Source organism: Scleropages formosus, chromosome 1 (assembly GCF_900964775.1).
Source record: "Scleropages formosus chromosome 1, fSclFor1.1, whole genome shotgun sequence".
NCBI classification, from domain to species: domain Eukaryota; kingdom Metazoa; phylum Chordata; class Actinopteri; order Osteoglossiformes; family Osteoglossidae; genus Scleropages; species Scleropages formosus.
Genome location: NC_041806.1, coordinates 42,309,686 through 42,332,760, shown reverse-complemented (window position 1 = coordinate 42,332,760; position 23,075 = coordinate 42,309,686).

The following is a 23,075-nucleotide window of genomic DNA, read 5'->3' as shown; positions in this document are numbered from 1 at the left end:
CATTGCTTGCTGAGGGTCACTTGTTTGCAGTCTATATAGTTATTGTTTTCTACAGGAAAGCACAGCATTCTCATCGAACCTGGGTCTCTTACTCACGTTTCCTACTGCAGAGACTGCGAATGAAAGGTCTGAGAATGAAAGGACTGCAAATGAAAGGTGTGCAAATGAAAGGTTTCACCAGGTGGCAAATTCGCGACATTCCTTGACTCATGGGCAAGGTAGTGGCCTGCAGCAAACCTGAGGCTTCTCACAGGGTGAACAGCGTGCATCCTGGCCGCTGCTCCGCCTGCAGTTCCAACAAATACCAAAGGGCAACCAGAACTACTAAAGCTATGCAGATGAAACATGTGGCAATGCAAGGGACTCTCAGCTGTATGCAGGATTTGATTTTTCCTGCAACAGCTCCATTCCATTAAATATTTCAGGAATCAATATCTAGACGGGGGTCACCCGTTCCTCTGCATCATGTTCGGGAATTAATAGGGTGCTATTCACATAAAACTCATTGAATTTTGTAACGTTTGTTTTGTTTTCCCCAAGTATAAAACTGGATAAAACACATTTATTCACCCCAGATTACCTAGAAAAATTATTTACTTGATCTGAACCTGTTTATTTTCAGGCATTTATATCTATTTATTAGACACTTTCCTCCAAAGCGACTTCCAATGAGCTGTATGTAGTGTTACCAGCCGACACACCTTGTTCCACTAAGGTGACTTACACTGCTAGCTATACTACTTACAATGGGTCGCTCATCCATACATCAGTGGAACACACACACACACACACTAAGGGGAACCTGAACAGCATGTCTTTGGACTGTGGGAGGAAACCAGAGCACCCAGAAAAAACCCACGCAGACATGGGGAGAACAAGCAAACTCCACACAGACTGAGCAGGGATCAAACCCACATTCTCTCACACCACCCAGGCGCTGTGAGACAGCAGTGCTCCTCGCTGTACTACCATACCACCCAAGATAACTTAAAGTGGTGTCACCGTGGTGAAACACATGGGAAAGTATTACAAGAGCTTTGTCCTGCTTGGGAATTAAACCAGTACTCCTGTGTTTATGAGGCAAGAACTAAATCCTTCCTGCAGTGCTCCCCAACAACACAAAGCACCTCTGTGGGAAGAGACAGAGTAAGTACATCACAGCGGTCTGTGATGTTCCACGGTTGCTTGAACGAAGCGACCTTTTCTTTCCCTTCTCACAGCAGATTATTGGTATGATATTCGAGTTTCACATTTCTCCACTTTCATTTGCTATGTTTACAGCATAGCTGCCTGGATTTGTTTATCTTTCGGGATATTCAGAAGCGTGTTACTCTGGGGTTAAAAGCAAGGGATAAAAAGAGAAACACAGAGGGAACTTCAATAGGTAATAGCAGGTAAATCAGTCACAACCCATACCCAAACCCAAACGGACCACTGATGTCTATGGCTACCCTTTTGAAAAAACCTAGCTATCAATTTTCTGCTGATTAAGACAGTCAGTCCATGCAGCAGATGACAGCATTTCATGTTTCAGAATGAGGTTTAATTTCTGCACACACCCTGTGAACAGTAGACGAGACCTCAGATATGCCACAAAGAGAACTCCTTTTAAGCCCAAGAGGAGAGGGAGGAGAATGTGTTTCTGATCTCCCGTTACACTTCATTTAAGTCTTTGAATGCATTCAATGGATATGTAATTGTTCAGAGAGTGAGCAATAATGGGATCGCTTAGAAATACAATATAAAGTCAGACAATGGTAATTTAATATACTTAGGGTAGTCTGCAAGTGATGGTGTGTTTGTCTGTGTGTCCGTGTGTTTGTCTTCTCTTTTATTAAGATAAACGTTTAAAATGAAATGTTTAAAATGCTATTGCAGTCTCTCTTAGGTCAGTATTGATTGGCGGGTGGGTGTGTGTTCTTTTTCCTGTCTTTTTGTCTTCTTACACAATAGGTTTTAAAGAGAAGTCATTTTACATAATCAGTTTAATTTCAGTTTTTATTCAAATTATTTTGAAGAGATGTTTCATAATAAATAAACCAGTATATGTCATTGAATTTAAGTACTTTTAACCTATTTTAAGGAAGAGAAGCTATTACTTACCAAGTAAGCAATATGACCTTACAGTATTATTAATGAGAAACTCAGAAAAGCATACTGGTTAAACTATGAGAATGAATAAATATTTAGTGATTTACTGTAATTACCATGTTTCAAGTACATAAATGAAAATACAAAAAAAATCAGTTTTTAGCATACTGTTTAAATGGGACATCTGATGCAGTTCATAGACACTCCTAAGTGAACTGGGAGCTGCTTTTTTCCCACCAATTACACTGTTGTGTGGGTCAAAAGTCATTTTGGCTCTTATTTGCATATCAGAGAGTAAGAGAAAAAACAGGACTTTAAATGATTGCCTCAAGTTGTTAAAAAAATAAAGGAATTAACAATAAAGGGTTTATCTCCATCATTGCAGGCTGAGACAGCTTTGCTGCCATAAAATCCAACACTTCTGCCTCCTGTGAGCACTAATCCGCTGATGACGATGAGGAAGAAATGAGCACAAGGACATAGCTCGTGATTCATTTGGCCACCACGCGGCAGCTATTGATCGGCAGCAAGTTCACACCGTGGTCACGATAAGGCTTATCCCCCGCTTAAAAGACTACTGCGCACGGCTGTTTCCTCTACTGCTAACTGTGAGGACGTAAATATTAGCTCCAGAATTAATCTTTTTTCACTCAATTTGACATTATTAAGCCATGTGTTTTCTTGCCAGAAGAACTGATAACTATATTAAAGTTATTACACACTGTTAAAAGTGACCATTTAGAACCCACAACCCACTTAGGTACAGTAAATCTTCTGAAGTTCAGTTCTAAAAATAAGTGTCGTGTGCATGCCAAGGTAAGACGTTAAAAGCAAATTCCGAAACCACTTTCCTCGAGTTTAATCTTTTAACTGTACTGTTCCCCCAGATGACGACTTAAAGTCTAAAAGGCGTAATCCACCCATCAACAGTCTTTGTGCCCTGGTAATTCCTTTCTACCTGGGAGATGCTAAGGGAAAAAATAGAGATTAAAAAAACTTAAATTGTGAGCTTAAGTGCAGCTTCTCAGCATCGTTGGACAGAGTGGGGTATTTGTGAGGGAGCACTCAGGTGGATCTGCCTCTAAAAGGGGTCTCGGTGGTTAGAACAGACCGGGTATGTTTACGTCACCTTCAATAATGATGGCCTTGATGGTGAGAGGCGTGAGGGAGCTCAGGAGTAGGGGATGGGGGGGCACCAGTGAAGTAAAGAAAAAGGGCAAAATAATATGGGAACTCATCAGCTTCAACACTGCCCTTTAAAAGGCAATCCCATTGCTTGCTTAATAAATCTCAAATTTAAATAAAATAAATATACTGAAGATACAGTGGGTGGAAAAGATTATGGAAACAGCACATGAAACAGGAGTGCAAGTCTGAAGAAATTACATCACATATAAATGCAGCTGTAAAGGTGAATCATATTAAGTTGATCGCCAGTTAATAGTATGTGTCAGTGTGGGATGAAAACTCTAGCGACTCAAAGTAGGTGCACTCATGTGAGACTTTATACATGGTGCAGGGGACTCAGGGTCAAGGGGTGGTGATGTATACACACAAAGATGCATAACCTGGTCTAAGGAGCACAAAATCTGGACCTCTGAGCAAAGTAAAAAAATGCAATATGGTGCACAGGTGGTCCCTGATTTACAATAGGATTACGTTCCGTGAAACTTACGTTCGTAAACTGAAAATATCATAAGTCGAAAATACATTTAATACACTTAATACGCACCTCTGCGTGACAGACTGGGAGATGCGCATCGCTGCTGCTGCCCAGCATCGCAAGAGAGTATCACACCCCATATCGCTTGCTCAGGAAAAAAAATCAAAAATCAAAATTCGAAGAACAGTTTCTTCTGAATTTCTATCGCCAGCTCATCATCGTAAAGTCAAAAAAATCGTAAGTCGAACCATCATAAGTCAGGGACCACCTGTAATAATGTGAGTCATCTTTCACTGTGTCTTACATGCAGATGCATTTGCATTTGGACAAAGGATGCCTTCAAACCTTGATGTCTGTTGCAAACTTTTAAACGTGGTGGAGATCCATAACTGTATGGATAGCCATCTCTTAGGAGTCATTAGGTCCAACGATCCCTCTGCGTGGGCAAATATGAGAGTATTCTTAAAGGACCAGGTGCACTCTTTGATGCAACCGCTGCTCCTTCATGATATTCCCATATTCCAGGATAATAAAACCCCCATGCACACTGCTAAACAAATTCAAGAGTGGTTTAATGACCACGTGCATAAAGTCTAATGCCTTTCATGGTCTCCCCAGTCACCATATCTAAACATCATTGAACCTTTCGGGTAAATTCTGGAGCGCAGAGCGCAACGTACATTTCCACTCCTTTGTCCCTCAAATAACTGGAAGGTGGGACATTACACACAGTTAAGGATTTCTATGACAGCATTCCTAGAAGGCCTAAAGCTGTACCGAAGGCATAAGGTTGTCCTGCTCTTTATTAGGTCCTGGATATTAATATGCTGTTAAGTGTTTCTTGTATATTCATCCATGTTTATTTCTACCGATTATGGGCTTACCATTTATGAAAATAATCTGTATTGCTTGCACAAAGTGCTCATTAATATGAAATTATGCTAAGACATTCATTAACATCGATAGACTTTGAGTTTGTGTGCATGTGTGTGTTTAGAGATGTTCTTCACAGTTTCTGTTTCCCATCCTACACATGTATCTGGAAGGAAAGCCGGTTGGATCACAGATTAGTTGACTTCTTCAACTTTCTGGCAACTCTGCTTTCGTTATGAGAAATTTGCATTAATTACACAGGCTTTGTGATTCAACAGAGTTGCAAAAATGTGCCACAGGATGAATACATTTGAATGCATTTGAACACACAGTAAATTCAACACATTGGCGAAGCTGTGGGCTTTCCACAGTGCTCTTTTTTTGGAAAGAAATATTTTCTTGCCTGGACAGTATGTATTGCTTTATAAAGTGATATATTCCTCGCTTAAGAGGCGCTGGGTGAGTGATATCCTTGTGTTGCAGCTATAAGCAAAACATCACCTTTGAGGAGTTTTAAACCTTCACAATGAATCTACGGAGGACTTACTTATGAGAAACTGAGCGCTTTGGTTAATGAGTTTGTTTACACATTAAAATATTTTTTAGTTATATTTACTTTTATTTTTTTGATTTGTTGGTTAGCTGTTGCATTAATTGAAAGTATTTGTCCACTTATACAGCTGGATATTTTTACTCTTGCTGTTGTGTATTGGATAAGTACCTTGCTCAAAGGTACTAAAGCAGCAGTGGGGACTGGGACCAGAAATGTTCAGATGAAAAGTGGTGGTCGTTGACCACACTGTGGAAATACTTCAAAGAGGAATGGTGTTTTAATCCATTTGTGACTATATATAATATGCACTGTAGTTATACAATATATAATTATATATTTATATTGTCAATAACAGATACTTCTGCTTGCAATTTATGTTAAAAGGTTAAAAATTAATCAGTTTCAGGCATCTATTACAGAAACAAAGACAGAAAAGGCCAAATCAACTTTAATAGCTTTTCTTGTCAGGGAAACTTACACGTACAGTACAAAGAGGTGGCACGGTGTCATAGCAAGTAGCGCTGCGGTCTCACACTGCCTCGGGGGTGCGAGAGGACATGGGTTCAGTCCCTGCTCGGTCTGTGTGGAGTTCGGATGTTCTCCCCATGTCTGTGTGGGTTTCCTCTGGGTGCTCTGGTTTCCTCCCAGAGTCCAAAGACATGCTGTTCACATTCACCCATAATGTGTGAGTGACGGAGAGAGTGTGTTCCACTGATGTATGGATGAGTGACCCAGTGTAAGTAGTGTATCTAGCAATGTAAGAAACCTTGGTGAATAAGGTTTGTGTGCTGATAACATTACATAGAGTTCATTGGAAGAGGCTTTGGAGAAAAGTGTCTGCTCAATAAATAAATGCAAATAAATGCTCAAGTAATCCTCATATTACTGCTTCCTTGCCAGAGTGCTTTGCTAATTTATTATTTCAACTGTATCCTGTACTTCAGACTAATCTCTATTAAATAGTCTGCCCCATGCCTACCTCTATGAAAACCTGTGGTTATATATTCACTTAGATGACCATGTAGATATTGTAAGCTGATGCCAAGTGTAGTAAAAAGTATTTACTGCCAAGATATTTGTAATGAATGAAGTGTAATCTTCTCTATCTACTTTTTTCTCAGCTCAAACTAGACCACCACTGCTCATTGTGACTTCAAAAGCTTACCGAAAATCCAAAATTAATCTTTTATTTGTAAATTGCAAAATGGACCTTTTTCTCCTTTTACTAAAAAAATATCTGACTTTGGCTTCATACATTAATGAACCTTTTAGCATTTCTGCGTAATTCATTCTGGGACATTTACATCCAACTATGGGTGTTTCTTGGGATAGTGTAGTGCTGTCTTTGGACTTGTTGGTTGCCAGTTCAAATCCTATCTCCTACAGCATTTCCCCTGAACAATGTACTCACCTTAAATCTGTGCCAGCTAAAAAGTACCCATCTGTATAAATGGCTAGATAATTGTGCATAGCTTTTCATTGTATGTCACTTTGGAGGGAAGAATCAACTACATGTGAATGCTGGAATGTCAGGTTACATTATGTCATGATAAAAGTCCTTCTGTTACATTACTAATAAAAGGAAAGAAGTTTGGAAGATACCTATTTGCATCCTCAGTAATAAAACTTGCTTGAGCTTGAGATGGTATTTGGTTTCATGGCAGATATTACAAATGTGAAGACCTTTGAGAAACAAAACTGTTTTGTTCCCCCTCCGAGCTCAACGTCCTCCCCTAATATACAGGTATTCAATTATTTATGTGCCTCCTGGCTGAGAGAGAACCTACCTTTCAGCGACAAATTGCAAACGGCTGAAGCAATTAACTACCTGACAGAATGCTGAAGAACTTAATTAGGCTTTTAGCATTTTAAAGTGAAAAAGAAGGCTGGGTGCGGCTGTTCTGATGAAAACCTAAAAAAGGCAGACGTGTTGCTAAGGCACAGGTTAGCAAGACATCAAAGTTGCCCTTGTGATGTCACATGAATCTTCATGAATTATATTTTATTCATTACATTATTTTTTGCCTTGGGGATCCACTTATAGAAATGTTTTTATAGAGCTATACAGTGGACAAAACTGATACGAGCAAAAATTGAGCTTAGCAGAGTGCTGGACCTCCATATCCAACAAGAGTGAGTTTGAAAGTACATGGTGTGGGGTCACTGAGCACTGAAACTACTCAACAGTGTTGCTATCTAATTGCTCCACCAGGACCTCCACCCACTAGACTGATTGTCTAAGAAATAGAACATTTCTCTGTGGTTAATGAGGTCCAGAGACTGTGATGGTTGTCCTCCAAACTATCCAAGTGGCCCATGGACCTGTGGCGACACTGTCATAAAAAACACATCTCCTGGCAGAGAGCTTGAAGGTACCCGGGAGTGGTCAGGTGTCAATCATCACCAACCAATCCTTCGGACACGTTTGACCAAAGCCAGGAATTTATTTCCGTGCCATTATGGAACCCTGAGAGGTCCTTTGGATTACAACTTTATATCTTTTTTAAATTTTGAGTTGCATTCAGATTAAAACTAAAATGACTGAAAATAAAAATACCTTGTCTCCACAAACTTTTTTACAATTCCAAGTCTTCAGTGATTAAGTTCTTAAATACATATAGTTTGTCATCTTCTTATAAATCACTGACAGTATATATATATATATATATATATATATATATATATATACAGCTACTTAAAATTATTTACCAATTTATACAGCTGGGTAAGTGTGTACTAGAGCAGTTACAGGTAAGATGGAGGATGCGGTGGTCCAGTGGGTTTGGCCAGGTCCTGCTCTCTGGTTGGTCTGGGGTTCGAGATCTGCTTGGGGTGCCCGGCAACGGACTGGCATCACGTCCTGGGTGTGTCCCCTCCTCCTCCAGCCTTGCGCCGTGTTGCCGGGTTAGGCTCCGGCTCACCGCGACCCCACTTGGGACAAGCGGCTTCAGACAACGTGTGTATCTGAGTTACAGGTAAGGACCTTGCTCAAGGGTACTACAACTGGAGGTGGGATTCAAACCTGAAACCTTTGAGTCCAACAGCACCGGTGCTAACCTCTATGGTACCACCTGTTCCTGACATGTTTTCCCTGCTGTCCATTTTCACTTGTGCATATTAATTGTGCTTCACCAAGTTCCTACTGTTCAAAGTCACCTCCTTAGACCTCCTTTTAGAGCCATATCAGGTCTTAATAGTGGACTAGAGGTGAAACCTGCTTATACACAGTATATACCATGAGAATAAGGGATTTGCATAATCCAGGTGTCAGTCAGTTAGGTCTAGAGGCCTGCAATTTGCATACTGTAATCGTTCTACTGCAAATGCACCCTGCGTCTTCTAATTTTTTCTGAACAGCCTTTGGTTTGTCCAGCAAAGTTGTCATGGTCAAAAAGTCAAAGTGCAGAAACTGCTCTGTGCTGTCCCCCATGTTTCACTGACGGGCACACTGTTTACCAGTTTTCCATCTTTTTCCTAATCTTATTACCTTCTCATCATGCATACATCCAGAAGGTAAGATCCTTTTCCTTCAAGAACCTGCCAAGGTCCTTCTGAACTGCACATTGTTACTAGGGAAAACCACCCACGCCTATGCAAATGCAGAAACAAGCAGCAGAACAGTGACTTATTCAAAACAAGCAGCAAAACTTGACAAGACACACTATGTGCATTGCACATTCAGAAATGCAGAAGTGTTTAGAAATAACTCGAAAAAAACTACATTTATACTCATATGAAACCCAGTACTTTGGTGGGGCAGCATGTAAACCATGCATCTGTTAACAGCAAATAGAAATACTGTATTACCACTCATCACCAAGGTTCTAATTGTGGCACGTAGCAAACGGGCCATTGGCCGTGAGCGGGTTTGTAGTCATTTTATTATGTATTATGTTGACTGTTATGGCAAAATGATCTGATCGCATGCAGTCAGGTAGGCCATAAACAGTAAGCACAGGGGTACTTTACCCATTTATTTCGCACATAATTCAGAGTGCAGGGAGAGATACGTGCTTGGGCCTGGTACGGAGAGGCTACAGGATGTGATGGATTTGGAGTATATTATATTTAACCTAATTACAAAGAATGCATTGTTTACAACTCAGATGCTTAGCCGATCCATTTATTTCAGTTGTGCTTTTCATTTGGTGCACACAATAGCAGATTAGAATTTATGGCCGTAACGCACGTGGATTCCATGTTAATATGGATAGATCAGTAATTATACTGTACTGTACAGAATTTGGAAGACCAAAAAAGTGAAATGTGATCCCTTTGTTGCGCTGTATTTCTATTTATGAAGGCTGCTAGAGGTTTGTACTGTAAATTATACTGAAACTTCCCAATTACAGGGAAGAATTTATCAAGAATTAAGAATTTATTCTTAAATTACTTGAATAATATGTACATTGAGGTAGGTAAGGTGGACAGAGCTTGTTCACAAGTCCACTCCGCATATTAAAAGACCATGGTTCTAAGAAGAAGAAACAAAGCTGGGTATTTTTTTTTTTATTATTATTTATTTATTTTTATTTATAAATAACTATAACGGCCAGTCTTTTTTTCCACAACAGCACATCCTTGCATGACTTCCCTGTCTGAGTCACCATCCATTTCACACTTCAAGTGATGCAAAACTCAGAATTATGGCTTGTCTGGCATTTTTTTTTAACATCAAACAAGTTTTTGCACTTCTCACTGCAGTGCAATGCTGCATGAAAACTGCAACGATCGATCTTTCAAGGATCACTTTGACTTATTCTTTTTTATTCTATCTGCAAGCACCTAAACTGATGTACTTATATTTTTTAACGCTTGCTCAAAACCCTTCTGACTTATGTTTCATCTTACTCTACACTTAGGAGCATCTGACAGGCAGACCAAATTATTAGCAATCATTTTATTCATCGTGGCTTTTGCTGTAGAATGTCTACACATTTCTGTCTGTAGATATACTCTCCAAATATTATATTTCTATTACAGCTTTTAAAAGTGATTTTTTTTATACTTCGCACACAAAAAGAAGCTGAACCATAAACACTTGTAATCTGAAACAAGAGGTCCAACAAAATGACTTCTAAAACAAAACAGGGCAATGTCAGTTGTGTATTATTTAACATTTAATATGTGATAACAAGGTGTATATACTGAACTTTAACTTTGCCTGTATTTCTCTCAGTTCAGCAGAAGTGATATCTGCTCATGGGCAAGAGATACAGTGAAGCCATGCAGTATATATTCTTTTTCTGTCTCCTTGGCCCTGTTTTCAAAATAATTCTGCAGACAGGCTGTCAAACATCCTTGTTTTATATAGCAAAAGGAATAATCAAAACACATTCATTTCTATAGCAACAAGCATATACTATGTTAATACTAATTCGTGTGTAGGTTAAAGTGCAATTAAAATAATTGAAAGTGCCGGGAGCTGCAAGACATGATAGTTCAAAGTGCCCTATATGTCAGTCCCTCCATGAAGTGAAATATATACAAACACATTTGTTTATAGCTTAGGGTTTTGAAGGGAATGTGAAAAATTGATTGTTAGCACTCCTAAGTGTCTGAATTTAGGACACTGCGATGTGATTTATTAGAAGGTACGTACGATATGAATCCCACGCGTGTGTGTGAGTGTGTTCTCCTGTGACCGAGTGTTTTATACCTCAGCTATCAGTCTTAGCACTGAGTGGAATGTCAAACATGTAGTCGAACCAGCAAGTTTTTGCAGTTTTACATCATCTCTGGGGATGACCAAAGGGAGGAAAAAACCGAGAATCCATATTATGGCGCAATAAATCTCCTCAACTCTCTGTTTTTTTCACTGGGTCTGGAAGAGGTCGATTTATGCTGACATAATTGCCTGGGTGCTTTTGAACGTGTCTGGGTTGCCGAGCGCTTTAAGAAATGACAAAATCTAATGCGCAACAATTTACTATTGCTACCCATCAAAGGCTTGATTCTAATTGTCCTCCAGGAGAGTGAAAAACAGGGAGGCAGAGAACAGTGAAGTTGATTGAGGTTATTTATTGCCAATGCTCTGTGTTCTTGACATTAAGCTCTGCGTACCACACATTCATGGTTTTTCACAACTGGCAGCTGCTTTCCAGTGTTTGTTTTGGATACAGCAGCTGCATTTGTGCTCAGTAGTTCCCTCGGCATTATCATTCGTAGGAAAATATGAGTGGGCGGATTGCAAACCATTTTCTCCTATCCATATGTGAAGCAGAGAAGAGTAGACAATATATATGCATATATATTTGTTTTTGTTTTTGTTTTTTTTTTAAGCAGAAGTTACAAATACTCCGCTTTTACAGTTTCCGGATTGAGACACGTAATTAATTAGTATTAGACATGCATCACATCATGGTGCGTTTAGGATGTATAAATCCAGAAATGTAAATGAATGTGAATGTAAATGTACTGTAAATAAAGGAATGCGGTGGCCTTTGTGCTACTAAATGATGCAGCAATGCCGCCTTAAAATATCCAGAATGAAAAGAATGCAACCTGTCTATGAAAAAGAAGAGAGACTGACAGTGTAATGGCACAGTGCTGTACCGGTGAGAGCGTGTGGTGCATGTCACTTCTCACAGCCTACCCAGCATTCTAAGGACCACGTAAACTATGCTCGATTGCACACAAGCGAACATTGCATGTTAATTTCATATCCGTGCTCATTTGCCGAGAATCATGCAAGAGCCTAACTGCTTCTGACAGCTGGCATGGCTGCAGCACCATGATTTGTACCACGGCGATTGCAGAATCTGGGTTTTCCCCAGGAGCTCTAACCGCGGCAGAGCGAGATGCCGTCGCTGCAGGGTGGAGTGTTAACTAGGCGTCTGTCTGCAGCTGGAGGAGTTGTGGAGCGTGGAGTATATAGTGTACGTCCAAGCAAAAAATGCAGATATTTCATGCGCCGTGACTGAGTGCCATCACTGGAAGAGGTCAGCCCGTTCTGGGACTGTTGTGAGCAGTAGCGTGACAGCAGCTTCAGCCAGTGCTCTAAGCCCAGTGATCTGAGCAGCATGTTGCGGCTGCAATGGAATGGAAAAGTGAAAAAGAACAAATAAACAACAATAACAATGACCGATACAAAGCAGTGATCTGAGCACCGGCTATAACGCGTATAGTCAGAAGGCACAGCATGATCTAATTCGCACACTCTGCGAAAAGTCTGCATACCATGATAGGCCATCCTTAACAGGTTGTAGAAAAAAATTGCTTTCAGAAACTGTGATTTTCTGCAAACCTTGTCAAGAATGATAAATAATCCCCTGATTCACTTATTTTTAGACATAATTTCTGAGTAGATAAACAAACAAATGTATCCATGTGCTCCCTTTGAATTATGCTAACTGTGCCATTTTTTTTTATCTGCGGCTTTAACATTAAAATAATGCCTACCTTCGTTTTTCATGTCCATGTTTACATACTTGAGCACCAACAAAGGTCAGCTGTGCTGCTCAAATCTTGACAAAGTGATGAAAATCTCCCCTTGATGTCCTGCTGCTTTTTTTCAGCAGACTGCCCATCTCTGCAACTGATGAGACGATTCTGCCTTCCGCGTATGTGGCAGATGTGTAAAGTTTTTTTTTTTTTTAATTCAGTATGCATAAACATGACCAAAATATGACAAACATAGCACTTCAAATCCTACGCATGTGCCCCAGTTTCAATCGAAGAGTGTTCTGTAAACTTATACTGCACATGCACAGATTTGCAGCATTGCCCTTGCACAGTATACACACGAAAAAATTTAAACGAGTGTGTATCATGATATCAGTTTCATCTACGAAAGGTGTTTCAAGCTTAACCCCACCGTGGACATAAATGTGCGGGAATAATTAGTGTTTTGACAGTGTTTTGAAACTGTGCTTCAGCCTTCTGTATGAATGCGACAAGAAACTAAATAAATGCAGCAAGATAATGCGTAATGAATGCATATTTGTGTTCATGTCTGAAAACATGAGAACAATTATTCATATGAGCAATCGCTTCCTATACCAAAGCCAGCTGCTCACAATTACAGTGCGTTCTTATTACATTCTGCAATTGGCCTGGGTTCTCAAGAGAGAAAAGTGAGCGTATATTTTCGGGATCGCTTTGTTCTCCCTCGTCTCTATTTATTCCAGGAATGTACATTTTGATTTATGTCACAGTCTACTGAACTTTTATGGGGCCCATGGATCTGAAATCCTTTATCTGGTAAATTTCCACCACAATATCTTTTTGAAATGCATTGAGATTTCGTTCTCTTTTTTCAGAATATATGGCAAAGGGGATTTTGACTGCCTTCATTTAAATCACATTGTAGAGTGTCAGAAAAACGTCAAAGATATGTCCGGCAGAGCCAGTGAAAAATTTCTTTTTGTCTAAACTAGCATTTGTTTTTGACTGTATATATCAGAAATCAATTAGGCATTCCGCAATCCTCATACTTCTTGAGACTGAGCTGTTCCAATTTATTTTGCCTGCAAGATCTATAAATAAATAGTTTCAAAGAAAATAGTTGAAATAAATATATCACCGGCTTAAGGGAAAGGTAAATGTGTATTGCTTTTTTAAGGATACGCAAAACACTGTGAGGCTCCAGTGCGTTCTTAATGTATGAGGAATATAAATAAAGTGCAGCTTGTTTGTAATGCTGCGTTCCCAGAAAGTCTGTTAAGTCACACCTTGACCTTTGGCTTATTAGCCTATTTTTTCTCCTGACAAGACAAAAATATCTTAATTAAAAGTCAATGTTTTATTATGAAAAACTGCAACCTTGGCTCTCAAGGACAGGATGTACTGAAGTATACAATCCAGTTCTGCTTTGTTTCATTAATATTTATTAGAGGTATGAGTAGCAAAAACAAGTAGAAGCAAAAAAAGAAAAAGTTTGGCAAAGTTCATGTTGTTTATTAGTGTCATAATGTAATTAGTCTACTGTGAACAGTTCTTTTTCTAATGCTGTGAATGGTTTTTATTTCATTACTCTCACTGGTTGGGCAGCCATAGCCACAACCATTCGGCGGAATCGGTGATGAGAAGTAATGAGTCATGTGGCAGAGTGCCAAACCCTGCTTTTTCTTAATGATTAAAAAGTGACGTTGTTGAGCCTCACCGTGTGGTGGGGAGGGTCTGTAGCAAAGGCCGGCCTGGGATCGCGCCAAAGCGACGCGTTTTTTGGGGGTGGGTGGGGTCACCTGAGGAGGCACCGTCTTAATGAAGAGATAACACAAAGCATCGGGCAACCGTGGCCTTCACCGTCAGTGTCACCCGGTCAGTCGCACAATCGATCACATCGACCATATCGCCTGTGCACTGCAATTAGTGGGGCAGGACTCGATGTAGATAGACGTGTTATTGGTGTAGATTGACAATGAGTCTCAGCAACGTCCTGGGGAAATTAAATATTTTTGTCCGACGGTACGGATCACCAACAGCTCATGCCGACCTACATAGACCTACTGTATATATGTACCACGACCTGAAAGTAAGAGAGCTGCAGTCAAGTGTTTACTCTGAATATTTCCAGATTAGCACTTAAATTGAAAGACAGGCGCCAAGTGTCAGAATCAATTTTTCACTTTCAATTTACTTAATGAAGCTGGCACAGACAATGAGGTTTGGTTTGTATACTGCATAATGACATTAATGATATTACTGTGCATCTACAACATGGACTCGATTAGTGTACAGGAGGATTTCATTGTTTATGGTTTTTGTACTGCAGCTTATTCATTAGAAGAGAGGAGGGTTCCATGCCTACGTAAGAGAGCTTTAAACTTTCTGAACCATCCAGCTAGATGGTATGGAATGTCTCCTTTAGCCACCCTCCTGACAGTGCAAGGAAATCATCTCTGCTTCATTATTCATGAACCTTTTGATTCATTTTGCAAAATGCTTTGTTCGGTTTTTTAATGATTTTTTACACAGTATCCCCAATGTTTTCAGATTGTTGAGATGTGTGGAAAATTGAAGTTCTGTTTTCCCTGTCCTCAAAGGCATATTAAATGTTTTATAGTGCATTCAATAAAGTGGTCATTCTTGGTGTGAGAAAAAAATGTTTCAATTTCTCTTTCCCAGGAGAACAAAAATAATATATTCTACGAATGTATTATGTTAGGATTGCAGTTTCTCCTGGGGTCAGGGCAGGGGAGGATACAACATGAAACAGTGGAGGTGTGGTACATGAGAATGGATGAAGATCTTTGGATGTTTGCCAGGGCCTTGCTGCAGGAGTGTTTTTTTCCCCCCTGCCTTTGAAAGGAGCATCATATCAGCAAGACCTGAACAGACTAGACTATTGGCACTCAGACCAGGTTGTGAACTTGGAGTGCTCAGATAGCAGAGCCCTGTTACAAAGCCTGCACCCACGTCAATAGGGGTGAGGCTGAAAGCGGGCCTGTCGCTCACACCACATGGAAAGTGGTTAAGGGGTGACCAGGGAGGGCAGTTTGTCACCGATGGATTCCAGTTCCCCCTTCGCTGTTGCCTCTTGGAGTTGGGATTAGAGATACCCAGATGAACGCTCCGGTGGAACACTTTTAAATGCAGGGGCCAATCACAAAACCAACCAACCAGAGTCATTAAAATAACCATAAAAATAGAAAACCTTTCTGCCAGCTGTGCTACCGTCGACATGTGTTATTTTCTTTTTTGATATGTTGATCTCCTTCCTAAAATAACATATATTTACTGCTGGCAAACACGCATACAATGACTGCCAACTCTTAAAATGTCATAAATACTTAATACTTTATAATATTTGAGTTCCAACCAATTTTTCTCTTTAGTGATTTTTTTTTTTAGGTTTTAGCTAAGGCATATGCAAATGGAAACAATGATGTGACCATTAACCCTAATCTCATTAACATTTTATGGAACCCGATTCCATTTACTTGTCTCATCAGAGTGGTCTCATCAGAGATGTGTGTATGTCCGATTTTTTTTTTCCAAAGTGCTGATAAAAAACTTCATGCTGATTAAACCTTTGAAACTTGGACCGGTCGGCACTTTATGCTGCAATTTGTTACTGTCAACTGAAAAGTGCCACTTGATCTGCGGCTCCACGTTACCTCACTCATATTGCCAGCTGGATGCAATTATCTGGCGGGAAGCAGTCAACAGCCATGTCTTCTAGTCTTTCTGTTTCCTGGCAATAGACAAGTTGCACAAGCTGGTGAACTGCAAACATGAAGTAATGTGAAATTGTATATACTTTTTTTTCCTCCAGCAAACCATGGAAAGTTGAGGTAATGCTTCTTTCTGATGTATTGTTTAGGAAAAGTTGTGCATTCAAATGTGTTTTGTGATATTTCAACAATTAGTTTCTGTTAATGACTTAAAATTAATTTGCCAGTCAAAAGTTCAAGTACACTTGATGAAAACTAGTATTTTTTTTTTTTACAATTCACAATGTTTTATGTCCCGGTCAATAGTCTGAGTTGTCCCTCACCTTCCTTCTTCACCCAATAGTTCTTGTAGTACTCTCGTGTGTGTTTTGTGTCACTGTTTTGCTGGAGCACGACGGACTGCCCAACTAGCCGTAACCCTGATGGAAAGCCATGCCTCAGAAGTATCCTATGACAGTCATGCTCATTGAGATTGCCATAGACTTGATAAAGAACAACTAGATCCACAAAGTAACTCCAGGCCATGACACTGCCTCCTCCATACCGGACAGTAAGAGCCACACTGGCCCAACTCATGTTTTCACATTCTGCATTTTGCAAATATTTGCACTCAAATATGTCAAATTTATACCAACTTCCAGTCCTCACACATCCAGCTTCTGTGTTTTAGTCCTCCATAAGTGTAGTTTAAAGAAGGTGTACCCAAGTTTATGACTGATACTGTATGTTGTGCTTCAGGCTTACGGATACTATGTGACGTCTTTATAAGCCTTGGTGTGTTTGTGTATGTGTGTGCTGGGAGCATGTATATATGCACACTTGTCCATTGATATTCTGTGTTTGTGTTTAACTCTGTATGAACCAAAAGATCAACCCATGTCAAGGCTGAATGGACAATGACAGTGAGTATACATTGTTACAGTTAAATTTCATCTCATATCCAGAGCATGGGAAGCAAGCTGTGGAATAGGTAAACCAGAAATTCAGGCCACACATAATGTATTCCATGCTGAGAATTTACCGCCCCTCTAGAGATAAGCACTAACTCCGTTGAGCTGCACAACAAGGAAAGCCAATGGGTTCCAAGACACTTATTCTACCAGCACGCCCACACCCGCTCAGCCTGCCAAAATGTCACTCCCAATATGTTTCAGTCAAGCCAGCCGGCCCTCACCGCCGCACATGCAAATAGCTGTCAGGAGGCCCTGCAACATGCAGAAACTGCAGCAGGTGTCAGGAACAAATTTCAGCTCTTGCATTTAAAGTTATCATTAGGCTCACAGAGCAGGGCTGCTGGGGGCCATGAAAGCCTGTGTAGCAGCCAAACTAATGTGAACAATAGCAAAGGCGTTGTCAACAAAAGTTCTCTACGTATTGTTTAGATTCAAACATCACCCTCTAATGTTTGTATAAAAATCATATGCTATAATTTGCATTTACAAAGAAATATTCAGTTGTTGAGGGCACGGTGGCGTGGCGGGCTTGGCCGGGCCCCGCTCTCTGGTGGGTCTGGGGTTCGAGTCCTGCTTGGGGTGCCTTGCAATGGACTGGCATCCCGTCCTGGGTTTGTCCCCTCCCCCTCCAGCCTTGCGCCCTGTGTTGCCAGGTTAGGCTCTGGTTCACCACGAAGTTTCAGACAGTGTGTGTGTGCCTGTGTGTGTTCAGTTGTTTCAACAAGGGTGAAAATTTGTGCTGAAGTAACAGCTGATTTCCTCTCATTGTAATATAAAGAGTACCAGAACAATTTTAATCGATTTTTGTTTTATTAATCAGAATATATAACTTAGTTCATTTATTTACCATCTTCATGATTTTGGCGATGAATGCATGTTCATAATGGACATCTTAGTTTGTATTAGCGTTTTTATAGCTTAATTCCATTTTTTTTTGTTATATTTTCTAGTAAAGCATTACACTTAGTGAGCAAGGATATATTTTTATCATTTTAAAGAGAAAAAGAAAATGTGTTTGGGGTATCACATAGCACTGGAGTTCAACAATAAAAAACATGAAAACACTAAGATGATCAAAGAGTTGCACATTCCATCCTTGTGAGACTAGCATTCTTTGTAGAGCAATCACCCTTTGTTATGACTGTCGTAAATACATTTGACATTTCTGCCAGTGTAACAAAAACCTGTCCAAGTAGAAGACCACTGACATTTATGGTAATGAAAGGAGTAGTGGGTATGTTTGACCTCATCTCTGGAAGTGTATTGACTATGCATTGGTTTTTGAAGTGGACAAGTAAATGAAAGGCACCAGGTAAAATAATATGAGTTGAGACCGGGGCTGTGAGATCGGCTGGCCTATCTCCACGCTCAAGAAAGGAGAAAGGACATTTTTTGAAGTAAGCCAGTATACCTTCCTTCCATTTCACACAGCATATATAGTACATACAGTACTGTGCAAAAGTCCTAGGCACTTAGAAGTTTCACAAAAAAATTTGTTTTAGACAGTTATTTAATGCCGGGGGGTGCGGTGGCGCAGCGGGCTTGGCTGGGTCCTGCTCTCTGGCAGGTCTTGGGTTCAAGTCTTGCTTAGGGTGCCTTGCGACGGGTGTGTCCCCTCCCCCTCCAGCTTTACACCCTGTGTTGCTGGGTTAGGCTCCAGCTTGCCGTGACCCCACTGGGGACAAGTGGCTTCAGCCAATGTGTGTGTGTGTGTGTATATTTAATGTCTTCTGCATTAGTGTCAATGGGAAAGAGCATATTTTAGATTTCCAAACATTCCTTTTGCACGAAGTTACAATATTACAGTAAGGGTTTTCTATGTCGTTAAAGAAAGAAAGCATACACACACACACACACACACACACACTGTCTAAAACCACTTATCTCAAGCGGGGTCATGGTGAACCGGAGCCTAACCCAGCAACACTGGGCACAAGGCTGGAGGGGGTGGGGACACACCTAGGACGGGACACCTGTCCATCGCAAGGCACCCCAAGCAGGACTTGACCCCCAGACCAGCCAGAGAGCGGGACCCAGCCAAAACTGCCGCACCAAGCGATTGTTGACGATGGATGGTTACTAAGCTTTGTAGGAAGTTTATTAATTAAGAGCATTATTTTTGGAAGTATTCTCACTTTACACCTTTTTTCCCCAAGTGCCTAAAACTTTTGCACAGTACTGTATATATGAAAATGTGGATGCAGATTTTTCCTTTTGCGCTGTTGTCATCCATAATGTGCAAAAAGATGTTAGAAGAGTGCATGAACAGCAAAAAGGAGGAGTGGTAATTATGTGTCGGCTCAAAGTCAAGGGTACATTAATGTAGATCTAGGAAAATCCGCTCTTCAAATAATAAGCCCATATATTTAAACCTAGTAATACCAGTTGAAGGTTGATTTTGGACATTCATACCAAACATATGAGCAAATCTCTCATGAATGTTGACCTTGTTTATAGTGCAATGTCTGCCTGCGGCTAATGGTTCCTCCTCCAAAACTGCTGACACAATACATAAAGATGACTGTTACATGCCAGAGAGTGGCAGGTTCGAGCAGTGGCCAGATATATAGCATTCGTGGCTGAACTTCCAGTTGCTTTTATTGACAAACTCACTTTGCAAAGAAAAACACAAACCTTACTCCTTGCTCTTACACAGTATTCATTTTGATTATCAACCAATCCAGATCAACATACCACCAATCCACCAGCTCCCCATGACTCTCTCTTTAGACGGAGCCCCATTGTTTCAACTGGGACCACTTGGTGTTTCTTCTCTAATGAGCAAACCTAGGGGTGGGTGTCCATCTCAGGTGGGTGTGGCCAGGCTGGATCCTGCAACTTGCATTTGAGTATTATCTCTTCTGAAATTATACCGGGGGAAAGAATGGCAAATTCTTCAATATGGTCATACCAAGCAATACATAGCAAAGAAAGTTCCTTGTCAGCTAATAACAGAAAGTTTAGCTTCATAAGGAAAAAAATCCTTGTGTGCTGACTAACAGGCATAAACATTAATTAAAACCTTTTGATTTTCCATCTTGCATGTTTCTAATGTCTGAAAAACCACATCTATAGCACAAATTGTGGGAATACAAGACATCAATACAGAAAGCAATAACAAGGAGGTAGTTTTCCAGCCCCGTACATTTATAAGTGCTGTAAAATTTTGCATGCAAGTATTATTAAAGACACAAAAAGGCACAAATTCAGTGATTTCACCTTTTCAGTATTAGCTTCATAATATAAGTATGTTGGTGAGTATAACCTTAAACTATAACATTAGTTAGAAGTTTTTCTTCTTAGGCATGCAGTACCATCAATGAAGTCATAAAAAAATGTATAACTGTCTTGTTTACATGCTCATAAAAATACAAACTTGTGTTAAATTGTTTTGGAAAACAATTCACACTGCCTTTTTAAATAGCAACTTTTATATAACAAGGAGCTGTCATAAACTTCACAGCAGTCTATATGCGCACCCAGTGGTTTGTTGTAACATTCATAAATGTTCTGGCTAGACAGAGGAGGAGTTTGTTGGTGTCACAAGGTCTTCCTCAAGGGGAAACTGTTATCAAAGCGGGCGTCGAGAACCTGTCTGAAAGGCGTGACGGAGAGCGCTTCGGCTCCCTCGCGTTCAGTTGAGCTCAGCTCCCATGGAACAATCAGGGTGATTCCTGTGGACTGTCACCTTCATAATCAAAGCCTGCCATGCTCCAAAGTAAGGAGCTCAATCTGCTGGAACATTCCACATTCAAGGTCCATTACCTTCATCCATTGCAATGTTTTACTTCGAAAACATGTCCTTCAAATAAATGACCAACCAAAAGGGGCAGGCGTGGAGAGAACGCTTGGCGGGGGCAGAAATAGAGAGTAGTATTTCTTTAAAAGTAAAGGATTCCATCTGTCATGCAAAACCATGTATAACTTGTGTCCCTAGTGTAACGTGAAGTGTGATATTCATTGACTGTATGGGCAGTAAGAGGGTCACGTGGGCCCGGTATTAAGCCATCATTGCGGCAGTCAGGCAGAACCAAGAGCTTTCACAGCAATTATCTCCCCACACTCTACAACTCGTATTTTCTACGTATTGTGAACTGTCTTTTCAGGAAGGGTAAAAAAACTCAAAATGTCCTGGTTTCTGTCACATTAAAACAGAATATAAACGTATGAGAATAATTAGGAAAATCTATCACAGGGTTGCAATTAATGTGCATTTCATTACATTGCTTTTACCCACACTATTCTGTCATAGTAGATTACAGGAAAAAATACAAAACAAAAATGTCTGTGTGGACGTGTGTGTGTGTGTGTGTGTGTGTGTGTGTGTGAGTGAGTGTTTGTGTGGTGCTTGGTTAATGCTGCCGTATTTAATCACTTTCTTCTCACTTACAGAACCAGGCAAAAGGTCCTCAGGCTTGCCAGCAGAGGTGTCTTGTTGTCTATTCACCCTACACTGCAAACTCAACACCCCATGGGAGTACCGTCAACTACTCTGGGTAAAGCACGTCAAATCAGCCCAGGCCCAGCCCAGCAGTACGGGTGTGCAGGAACTTTACCGTGGCAATCTGGCTGAGCTCTGGGTCTCAGGCCACAGGGGATAATAAATGGCATTACATTTCATCTTTGCCTACTACAGTCCTTCCATAAGACACATACAAGGATCACCTAGTGAGGGTGGTATGGATCTAAGGGCACATTCAATAGACCATTTACATATTTTAGCCTTTAAAGCTTTGAATAATTTTACCAGAGAGGTTCTTATTTATTTCATTTGGTTTATAGCTTCTTTCTGATACTACTTGAATGGAAGGAGTGATGAAGAATCAAGATAATAAGCCTACTGGGAACATTCCCCTGTGCGAAACACACAGCGTGGTGCCAGCGATGCCAGTTTGCGGACAGACTCGTTCCATATGTGGTCCAATTGAGCAAATGAAAGCAAAAGGTGGGCAGACAACCCAAGTTTCACAAGATGTCCTCCATAACTTGAGTAGACCTCCTCACTTTCGACCTATTTATTAGGTCCAGGTGTTGTTTTATCCAGCAAGACTGAGTAAACCTGGCTAAACTAGACAGTTATGCCAAAGCAGGTTCCCTTTAGGATCAGCTCAGGTTCCTAAGTAGTGACTGGGAAAATGTGATATTAATCAGCATTGCTGCTCACCAGTTAGAAATCACTTAGCTTCAGTGGAATTAAGCCCCAGTGTCATTAGCATGAGAAAGTGAGAGACCCAGTGTACAGTTTTACCCTCAGGGGTTTGTGTGTCAAATATGAAGGTTGCTTCTTTGGAAAAATACGCCCTACACGGGTTTAGTTTTTTCCCTCTCCTTTTTATTTTGTCTCACAGCTGAGGAGAATGTAACAAGTCCAGGAAGGAAGTCCAGAATACAAATAAGGCTTTGGCTGATCTCACACTGACACAGAATCATTGTGAGAATAATTTATCTTTTTCAAAAGTTGTGCTAAGCGCTTCACGTCTCCCACACACGAAAAATAGAGCAGCCGACTTTATCCAATTCAAACGTCACCAATGTGGCTCAGAAGCTTGAGCTCCCCAAGCTGACAGGAACCTCACTTTCCCCAGGGGGTTTGCTGGGTACTGTTAATATGTCGCCTGAACCGCTTTAATATGAGCCCAGTCTCTTCAACACGTCACAGATATAGTATAATTAAAATAATCTGGGAAAGGAGGCGTAGTGGTTAGGGCTGCCACCTTGCACTCAGCAGTTCTGCTGTACAACCCATGTAGAGCCCTTATACTTACTCTGAATTTCTCTAATAAAAATGACCTAGCTCTATAAATGGGCATTATAAGTAGCTAAAC